This window comes from Eleutherodactylus coqui, chromosome 1 (assembly GCF_035609145.1).
Source record: "Eleutherodactylus coqui strain aEleCoq1 chromosome 1, aEleCoq1.hap1, whole genome shotgun sequence".
Lineage (NCBI taxonomy): Eukaryota > Metazoa > Chordata > Amphibia > Anura > Eleutherodactylidae > Eleutherodactylus > Eleutherodactylus coqui.
In genome coordinates, this window is record NC_089837.1 from 398,946,903 (window position 1) to 398,957,363 (window position 10,461).

The window sequence follows — 10,461 nt, forward strand, 5'->3', positions numbered from 1 at the left end:
TTCATGTCACAGACAAGAGTTTCCTGCTTTGAATGACCCTTACGAAACCTTACTGGGTCTCTTAAAAGTTAATAGCAAGCCACCTTTCCAAGCTGCAGCCAAGGAATGAGGTCTTGCTTTGAAATCGAAGGGTTATGGTCCCTTCTCAGCAGTGGCTCTCTCAGAAACTATGAACTCTAGTCTGTAAAAACAAACGAGAGCATCACAGAGTAAATTGCTTGTAGGATTCTACAAAATTACTCTTTTGATGGTATTTTTAACGCATAAATGAAAAGAGTTTTCTTAAAAGTGTAATCCCTTTAAAATGTTTCTTCTTAAACACCATGAAATGGAAGTTGCTGAACAATTGCACAGTGCACCACAGGAAACACTTAAAAAGAAATTATCATTAAAAGGACACATTGCCTTTATTTAATGGACAACATAGTCATACTATTATTTTTATTATGGCCATTCCTTCACCCATAAATTGTACCTGCGTGCCAAAGTACAAACTCCAAAGCATTGTTATAGATACTTTCATCATGCATGGCTAATAATTAAAATATGTAAGAGCTTGATGCATGACTTTTGCACTAACAGATCAATACATTTCCGAATATAATTCTAATGGTGGAGATTATGAGCAGGAGATAAGAAGAGCTAGAAGCTGTAGGAAAATCAAACTGCCTAACTGTTCACTCAATGTCATCAGCAGTATATAGGCACCATCATTTAGGTGAAAGCAGAGGGCATACCACTGTTGACAGAATACAGATTACCCTATCAGTGCTCTTTGTTGTATATTGTTACACATAATTCAGTGTAAGCCGTGCCTTGCAATACCAACCTGGGCTGCTGGAAAAAGGACCCACACCGATCAACTGTTGATGTCCTATCCTCAGGATAGGTCATCAATTGTACAAGTCACAGAAAACCCCTCTAAAACACGACTCCTGGCTCACCCCTTAACTTATTTCATTCTATATATGTGGCAGTTAGCATATCAGAAAAGAAGAAAATATCAGTTAAGTTGCTTAAAGTTTACCTGAACAAGGAGGGCTGCAGTATAAAGCATAAGTTAGTAACCGAGCAACAACAAACCTGAGTCACTGAAGAAAAGGTAGAGGTTTCAGACTACTTCCGAATTCTGTTACAGCTTAGACTACCATGAACCCAAACTGATGGAACAAAACTATAAAATACAGGGCTGCAGATGGCACCCAAAATAGTCACCAATGCGACCAGAATTTTGTAAATGGCCATTAAATGTTTTCAATTTGTCACCATTTGTGACCAGCTCTGCAATAGATGAACAGAGGAACATCTGCTAGTTCTGGACCAGTAGCCCATCCCCTGATGCACACGCTGGACCTGGAGAAACAGTGCTCCAGCCACAAGGCTTCTGCCTCTTGTCAGTGCTGGTTCGGATTGGAAGCTGCACCGAGAGCTCCTGCATATTCACCTGCACAAGGGGAGGTGAGCAGCTGCTGTCACTGCGGACTGGTCAGCTCCTGCGAGTGCTATTTGCAAATTTAGGAACCAATAGCTCCTAGTTAATTTTTTTAAAGTCTGGTGCATGGAAATAGTAGCAGGTAAGCATTGCCCTTGGTAATAGTATGTCAAAGGCGTTGCCTGATAGAGAAAATTTACCCAATCCAGTCCGGTACCTGCAGTTTCCAGAATCTCTACTCTCAGCCTGGTTTCAAAATGGTCATTCATGGCTAAATGCTGGACACGAACATAACCCTGCTCAAATGGAGAACTTACTGATTCTTTTTATGGATTCAGACAGAACCTCGGGCAGTAATCAAAAATGTGATATGAATGTTACTTAACAAGTAGCATCTCTCGCTTAGCAGTGGACCACAGGCACTGAAGCGGAAATGAGACAACATTCTTTTTCCCCCAGCAAAATCAGCTATGATCTTGGAGCTGGAGCCATAATGCAGGTTACTGCAGTGACTCATATCAAAGTGGTTATTCTGTTTAGAGAAAACAGTTTTTAAACAATAATATGTTCTAATATGTGTTCTAAGATACTATGGAAGCATAAAAACTATCATGGAACTTGTAATTTCTACTGAGGAAGACATAGCTGGTTATTGGTTATAAAACAAATTTCACCTAGGGCCCTTTTAAACACAATGATTTTCGCTCAAAAAAAAATTGCTTAAAGCCATCTTTTGAGCAATAATCATTGTGTCTAACTGCACTGACATTGTGCAGTTTTCGTTATACCGTCGCTGATCTTTGAGCATGCTGAAAGACAATCATGAGCCTTATCAGTATTCACAGCTGGATACAGCTGATACTATGGTCTCAGCTGTATCCCACTCCCTGAAGACAGGCTGGGTGTGAAGAACACAGTGGTCCAGCTGTGTTCTCTATACCCCGCTTGGAGCGCTTGGCTTTAAAACAGCCGGACGCGCCGAACAGAGAACAGCTGGATGCAGAAGACAAGCGGGGCCACCCCACTTGTCTTCTGCATCCTCCGCTTGGAGCGCTTGGCTGTATAAAAGCCAGGTGCTCCGATTGGGGAACACTGGATGCAGAAGACAAGTGCCCGCTTGTCTTCTGCATCCCCTGCTAGGAGCGCAAGGTGATCACTCAACGTTTGAGCGATCACCTTGCAAAAAGCACTCAACGATTATTGCTCGAAAATCACTCAAAAGATTTTTTGAGCGATAATCGGTGTCTAAACCAGCCTTTATGCTTCCTTCACACAGTTTTTGTTTTGTAGGGTTTCTTTTATGAAGCTATGAAATCTGCTTTTAAAGGATTTTTTTGGGGTTTTTTTTTTTTTTTTTTTAAATACACGACTTTTTCTAGGAACTTTTTTCTCCCTCGAAGGGCTTCAGACGGATGTATATCGGATGAGTTTTCACACCCAGCCAATATACGCTGCCACTCTCTGCAAGGGGAGGAGGTGGAATGGGCCGGGACTAGTGCGCTGAGCCCCCGCCACCTCTCCGCCCTTCGCCACTGTTTGCAATGGGAGGGGCGAGACGGAGCCAAGTTCCACCTCTTCCATTGCAAACAGTGGGGAGGGAGTGGAGAGTGGGCGGGAACTCAGTGCACTAGCTCCCGTCCCGTCCCACCTCCTCCTCTTGCAGAGAGGGTCAGCGTATATCGGCCTGGCGTGAGAAACCTTGACCGATATACGACCATCTGAATAAGCCCTAAGGGCGCTTTCACGCGATAGTTTTTATGCTCAGTTTTTTGTGAGCCAATACCAGGCGTGACATCCAAAATACAGAAGACATTACAAATCTTTCCATTATACTTGCTCTCCACTCCTGGTTTTGGCTCACAAAAAACTGAACAAAAAAAGAAGTGTCATGTGAAAGCGCCATTAGTCTATGGGAAAACATCTAGAATAAACATAAAAGCATGCTGTGCTTATGGGGGAAAAAAAGACACCATGGACTTAAAAAAGGAAAAAGAAAAAAAAATGCCACAAAAACATTTGTGCACCACTGAATAAATTCCGATTGACTACAGCAATTTCATTATTTGTGAAATCACTCTTAGAGCATGTTCCCATGCGACTGAATCTCTGTGGGTTTTCTGCAGCAGTAAAATCCACAATGCAAAACCCACCCAAATTGTGCAATTTCTGTTGCGGATTACATTACCAAAATGCTGTGGATTTGCTGCAAATTTCGCTGTACAGCAATTTGTGAAATCTGCAGTGAAAATCTACAATTGCCACCTGCCAGTTTTTATTGTGGATTCAGTGCTGATTATTACAAATCTCTTCCACGTGGTTTGTACTGTAAATGCTGCAGATTTTCCTTGCAGAAATTCCACAGCATTTACACCATATGGGTACATACTCCAATTGTGGCAAATGATGCACTTATACTTAGCGTTTCTCTCACGCAGAAACCCAAACATTACTTAGTAATATGTTAATTTTTGTATGGTTCCCAATAAAAATTGACATGGACGAATATGGAGGAGATTTAGAAAACCTGTCAATTAGCCTCTAAAGCCAAGATGTTACGGGAATTGGAATTAAAAGGAAGCACTTTATTCCTCCTTACTGCAGAGTCACAAGGCCAAACAGTCTCTTGAACTTTTGTCGGAAATTTCCAAAGCACGCACTGAATTAAACTTATGCTTTACCACTTAAGCTGTAAAACAGTTGTGATGGTCTAGATACCAGTTCTAGACAAACTGGGTAGGCTTCTGGCAGGTCGCTTCAGCCCCAGACCTTTCCTCCAAGTGCTCCCTAAACTGTGTCTCCTGAAATGTATTTTGAGTCAAAACCTGGTTGGCATTGGTAAAGCTTTTGGGCAATTTTATAGCAATTTGTATGCCACAGAACACTTCCCTGATGAGATGTGTTAAAAAAAACTAAACATATTGAGGAGGCCCTACCACAGGTAAAGCCAGAACATTGGGGTCTCCTGGAAAAGGAAATTATATTAGAGTAAGCACGGGAAGCTATTAGGCAACACAAACCATCTAGGGCACCTTGCCCTGATGGCTTCTAAAATATATAATAAGTTTTATCCGGCTTTGGGTGAACATCTAATAGTTTTTTTTTCATTCCCTTCATCGAGAATTTCTTTTTCTTATTCTTGATTTACACAAAAGCTTTTGACTTGGTTTCTTGGCACTATTTTTTGTCCTTCGGGGATGGGCCACTTTTAGAACCATCATACAGTCTTTTATACTCTTCTCCATCAGCATCTGCTAGAATCCGTAGTTTTGAATCCGACACTATAGGAATAGAAAGGGGAACTAAGCAAGGGTGTCCCCTTTTAACCCTGTTATTTGTATTAGCATTCAAACCCCTGGCATCCCTACTTGGAGCCGACAATGTTAAAGGCTTCTGCATTGGAGGGCAAGAACACAAATGCACTCTATTAGCCAATGATATCTTAGTATTTTTCTCTCAACCCCCACCCCCTCCCTTCACAATATTTATCACATTCTTGAATCTTTAGTTCTTAATGTAAATATACAATCCCCAGTACTGAAACTTATAAAACTCACAATTTCAATTTACACTGGGTTGGCAAGAGCTTTGAGACCCTTTACCAAGCTAACTAACCCTCTTAATCAAGAGTCTGGAGCAGGACCTCATGACCTGGTCATCCTATAGTTGGTTGTAGGTAGGCTGAATCCATTCTGTCAAAATGATATGGCTACCCAACATTTTATATTTATTTTGTGCTCTACATATTCCTGTCCCTGCCATAGTTTTCAGAAATGCTATCTTTTCTCCTTAGGAAGAGCACCTAGATGGTGAGTGAGAAGATTCAAAAGGCCATTTCATGCTCCTCTGGATAATATGCAAATAAGGGAGATGGAATAATACCTCCACAGTGCCACCTAGAAACAGCTGTCTGTACATAGAGTCTGGCTTTGCTTTTAATTCTCAGTCAATGTTACAAGGCTTGTATAAAGTCTGACTTTGGCTTGAAGGAAGGCTGCCTTCCAAAAGACAGCACTGTGGAGGTATTATTCCATCTCCCTTATTTGCATATTACGCAGAGGAGCATGAATGGCCTTTTAAATATCCTCACTCACTGTCTAGGTGCTCTCCCTAAGGAGAAAAGATAGCGTTTCTGAGCCCCAACTCAGTCCTCTCACTAGCAAAGCCAGACTTCTACTGTAAACTGATGAAGGACAAATACCCTGAAACAGCTGTCTGTACATGGAGTCTGGCTTTGCTTTTAATTCCCAGTCATTGTTACAAGGCTTGTAGAGTCTGAATTTGGCTTGAAGGAATGCTGCCTTCCAACAGGTGGCACTGTGGAGGTAGTATTCCATCTCTCTTAATTGCCATAGTTTTGAAACACCTTCAATCCAAGCTTAGACGCATTCAGCAAGCTAAATTATATGCCCCCCCACCAGCCATAATGAGGGTGGCTTGGGGGTCCCTAATCTTCTCAAGTACTGCCATTTTAAAATTAACTATTATCGTTTCCTGTTATTATAGACTTTTGTGCGTTAATATTGAATCTCTCAAGGTTATCTCTCTTCCCCTTGAACACATTTTTTGGTGTGGGCCCAGGAACAGACCAGCAATTCTAGCCTTCCCTGTCCTCATTTTTAACACTGTGGGAAAGACTGCCAGGGAGGTATGGCTTGGTTTTTAAGCACATTTCCATGTCTTGTTTGTTTACAATCCTGCATTCCCTCCAGGCCTGAATGTTGCAAGATTTGAATGGTGGATTTGTAGGGGTCTTACTTGTATTGCTGATGTGATGGACAGGCTAGGTCATCAACAGTTTGAATATTTCCAGTCCGTTCATTCAATCCTGGACTCGGGATTATTTCATTTACAGCAACTTAAGCATTAGTCTTATCCTTAAAGGGGTTTTCCAGGGAGAATACTATTGATGACCTATCCTCAGGATAGGTCATCAATAATTAGAATCATAGAATGGTAGAGTTGGAAGGGACCTCCAGGGTCATCAGGTCCAACCCCCTGCTCAGTGCAGGATTTGCTAAATCATCCCAGAAAGATATTTGTCCAGCCTTTGTTTCAACCCTTCCATTGAAGGAGAACTCACCACCTCCCGTGGTAACCTGTTCCACTCATTGATCACCCAAACTGTCAGAAAGTTTTTTTCTAATATCCAATTTGTGTCTCCTTCCTTTCAGTTTCATCCCATTGCTTCTAGTCTTTGTGCAAATGAGAGTAGGGCTGATCCCTCTGCACTATGACAGCCCTTCAGATATTTGTAGACCGCTATTAAGTCACCTCTCAGCCTTCTTTTTTGCAAGCTAAACATTCCCAGATCCTTTAACCGTTATTTATAAGACATGATTTGCAGACCGCTTACCATCTTAGTAACTTCTCTGAACTTGCTCCAGTTTGTCTATGTGGACGAGGAGGAAAAAGAAGGGTGGAGCAAAACCCGTACAGTTGTGTTTGTTGTGAAAAAAAGGATACTTTAAAAGTGGTGAAGAGAGTGAGGTAGTAACTTCAATAGTGGAGGTACTGCCTGACCAGATGACGCACCACCTGGGTGGGCGTGATAGAGTAAGAGAATAGAACTAAAAAACTGGCAGTGGAGAAGGCGCAACACTCCAGGTCAAAGCAAATGGGAAGTGACCAAAGGTTTGGGAAACTTCTTTTATTTAATAAAGCTGATCACGTACGTTATTAAATAAAAGGAGAAGTTTCCCAAACCTTTGGTCACTTCCTATTTGCTTTAACCTGGAGTGTTGCGCCTTCTCCACTGCCAGTTTTTTAGTTCTATTCTCTTCCAGTTTGTCTGTCTTTTTTAAAGTGGGGTCCCCATAACTGGACACCGTATTCCAGATGAGGTCTGACTAAGGAAGAGTAGAGGGGGTTAAATAGCTTACGTGATATAGCCTCTATGCTTCTCTTAATACATCCTAGAATTGTGTTTGCCTTTTTGGCTGCTGCACCCCATTGTTGACTCATGTTCAGTCTATGATCTCTTAGTATACCCAAGTCTTTTTCACATGTGCTGCTGCTTAGCCCAATTCCTCCCATTCTGTATGTGCTTTCTTCATTTTTCTTCCCAAATGTAGGACTTTCCCAGAATTGTATTTAACATGGAGAAATGCCGTCACTGCCAACTGTGCAGGCTTTTCTAGATCTTTTTGAATACACGCTCCCTCTCTTTTCCTTATTCTTAGCTATCCCTCTTAGCTTTGTGTTGTCAGCAAATCTGATCAGTTTCCCATCAATTCCCTCCTCCAGATCATTTATGAAAATGTTGATCGCGACTGGGCCCAAGACAAAGCCTCGTGGTACCCAACTTGATACATTGTTCCACTTGGATGTGCAGCTATTTATGACCACTCTTTGAGTCCGATCACTCAGCCAGTTGTGAATTCACCTAACAGTTGCCTTGTCAATTCCATATTTGGTCATTTTTTCAATAAGTATAGTATGAGATACTTTGTCAAATGCTTTACTAAAGGTCAAGATGAACGCATTTCCCTGCTCAACCCACTCGGTGATCCTGTCAACAAAAGGAAATTAGATTAGTCTGGCATGACTTGTTTGTTACAAACCCATGCTGGCTCTGGTTAATTACTCCATTTTCATCCAAGTACTTGCATACATGGTGTTTAATAATTTGTTCAAAGATCTTTCCCAGTATAGAAATTAGGCTCACAGGCCTGTAGTTTCCTGGATCTATCTTCTTCCCTTTTTTGAAGATAGGGACAACATTTGCCCTTTTCCAATCTTCTGGGACTTCTCCTGTTCTCTAGGAATTTTCAAAGATTATGGCGAGTGGTACAGCAATTACCTGTGCCGTTTCCTTTAGTATCCTAGAATGTAATTCATCGCCCCAGGATCCCGACCGATCTACTGAGTGGGTGCATGCTTTCAGGGCCGCAAATACACAGAGGTCAGAGCGGAAGTTTCCATGCCGATCTGTGTAGTGGCTAGCACTTGTTACTGCAGGCACGGCTCTCACGGATTTCAATGAGAATAGTGCCTGCAATTACAAGTGTTGGCCACTACACAGAGGTCAGGGCGTAAACATCTGCTCCAACCTCTGTGTATTTGCAGTGCAGACAGCATGTGCCTACTCAGCTGATCGGTTGGGATCCCAAGCGACAGACCTCAGCCAATCAACTAATGATGACCTATCCTGAGAATAGGTCATCAATAGTATTCTCCCTGGAAAACCCATTTAAGCGGAAAAAAGACATATCCTAGATTATATGTCCATATAGGAGCACATTTGTCATATAGTTCCATGTGACTCCGGGATTATCATTAGGCTTTATTCTACCTTTTTTTTACCTACAGGTAAACTTTCCTATATGTGTAAATGGGAGGCAGACCTGGGTGAGAAGCTACTGGTTTTAGAATGACATGAAATGCCCACTTGGACCAAGAAAGTTCTCAATTAATGTGTTAATTATGAATTGACCAGAACTTTTAATGTGCTGGTATTTGACCCCCTCAGATTGTCCTGCATGTTTCCTGGGATATCAGGTTTTTGCTGATGAGGGCATCTTTATACATATTTGGTGGAGTTGCCCTAGATTTCAATGCTTCTGGATTCAAGTTTATTATTTAGTATTTACTATTACAAATGTAAAATTTGTGTACATTTCCAGGGCAGGCAAATTCCTGATATGCCCAAACATATTGCGATGAGTATCATTGTATTTTCCATTTGCTCGTATAAATACTGCTTGCTCAGTCAGCATTGGTCTTGTCAAAATTAAATTGTCCTGAATTATGGTCAATGAGAAGCTGGCGGCTATTCTTACAGATCCTGAGGAACTTTTTGCGAGAACCTGGGCATCTTTGTATCAATATTCTGTCACTATGCGGCTATAGAGTTCTTCAGTCCAATCCCAGATTCTGCCAGTAAATAGTAGTCAATCTGTAAAGGCCAACTGACATGTATCAATTGATGCATAAACAAAAGTGTGTTATAATTATGTCTAAACACGAGCCATTATGCACTTTTTGTTCAGTTTCAGCCTGCATAAAAATAATTGGCTGCTCGCTCACTTCTCCTTACATTTAAACACTCTCGCTCAGAATGTGAAGCACTAAATGAGAAATTAAACAATTCTCAAGATTATCTGCTTGTCTAAACAGACTGCACGAACAATTGTGCAAACGAGAATCTGTTTCTATAGGAGCAGTAACGCCCATTTACACGGAGCGATGAGCGCTCCAAAAAAACCAACGCTAAAAAGCGATTGTTTGAGCGATAATCGTTGCATCGTGCACTGCTAGCTGATCGTTAAATTCAGGTCAACCTAAAAATCGTCGTGCGGTCTTATCAGGAGTTCTCCACGGGGAGTGCTAATAGCATTGTTTCCCGTCGGAGAATAAAGGAACTGAAAGCAGATAAGAGCACTCGGGCTATTGACTGCATTCAGCTAAAGGCTGCATTTGCATGCTAAATAGCTATTAAGTAGCTGAGTAGCTACTTAAAGGGGTTGTCCCACGCCGAAACGGTTTTTTTTTTCTCCAACCCCCCCCCCCCCCCCCGTTCGGCGCGAGACAACCCCGATGCAGGGACATAAAGAAAAATCCGCACAGCGCTTACCTGAATCCCCGCGCTCCGGTGACTTCATACTTACCGGCTGAAGATGGCCGCCGGCATCTTCTCCCTCTGTGGACTGCAGGGCTTCTGTGCGGTCCATTGCCGATTCCAGCCTCCTGATTGGCTGGAATCGGCACGTGACGGGGCGGAGCTACACCGAGCCCCATTGAGAAGAGCAGAAGACCCGGACTGCGCAAGCGCGTCTAATTTGGCCATTAGACGGCGAAAATTAGACGGCAACCATGGAGACGAGGACGCCAGCAACGGAGCAGGTAAGTGAAAAACCTTTTATAACTTCTGTATGGCTCATAATTAATGCACAATGTACATTACAAAGTGCATTAATATGGCCATACAGAAGTGTATAGACCCACTTGCTGCCGCGGGACAACCCCTTTAATAGTTTATGCAAAATGATCGCTCAAAGCGGTCACTCAAACTGTCATTTAAGGAATCACTG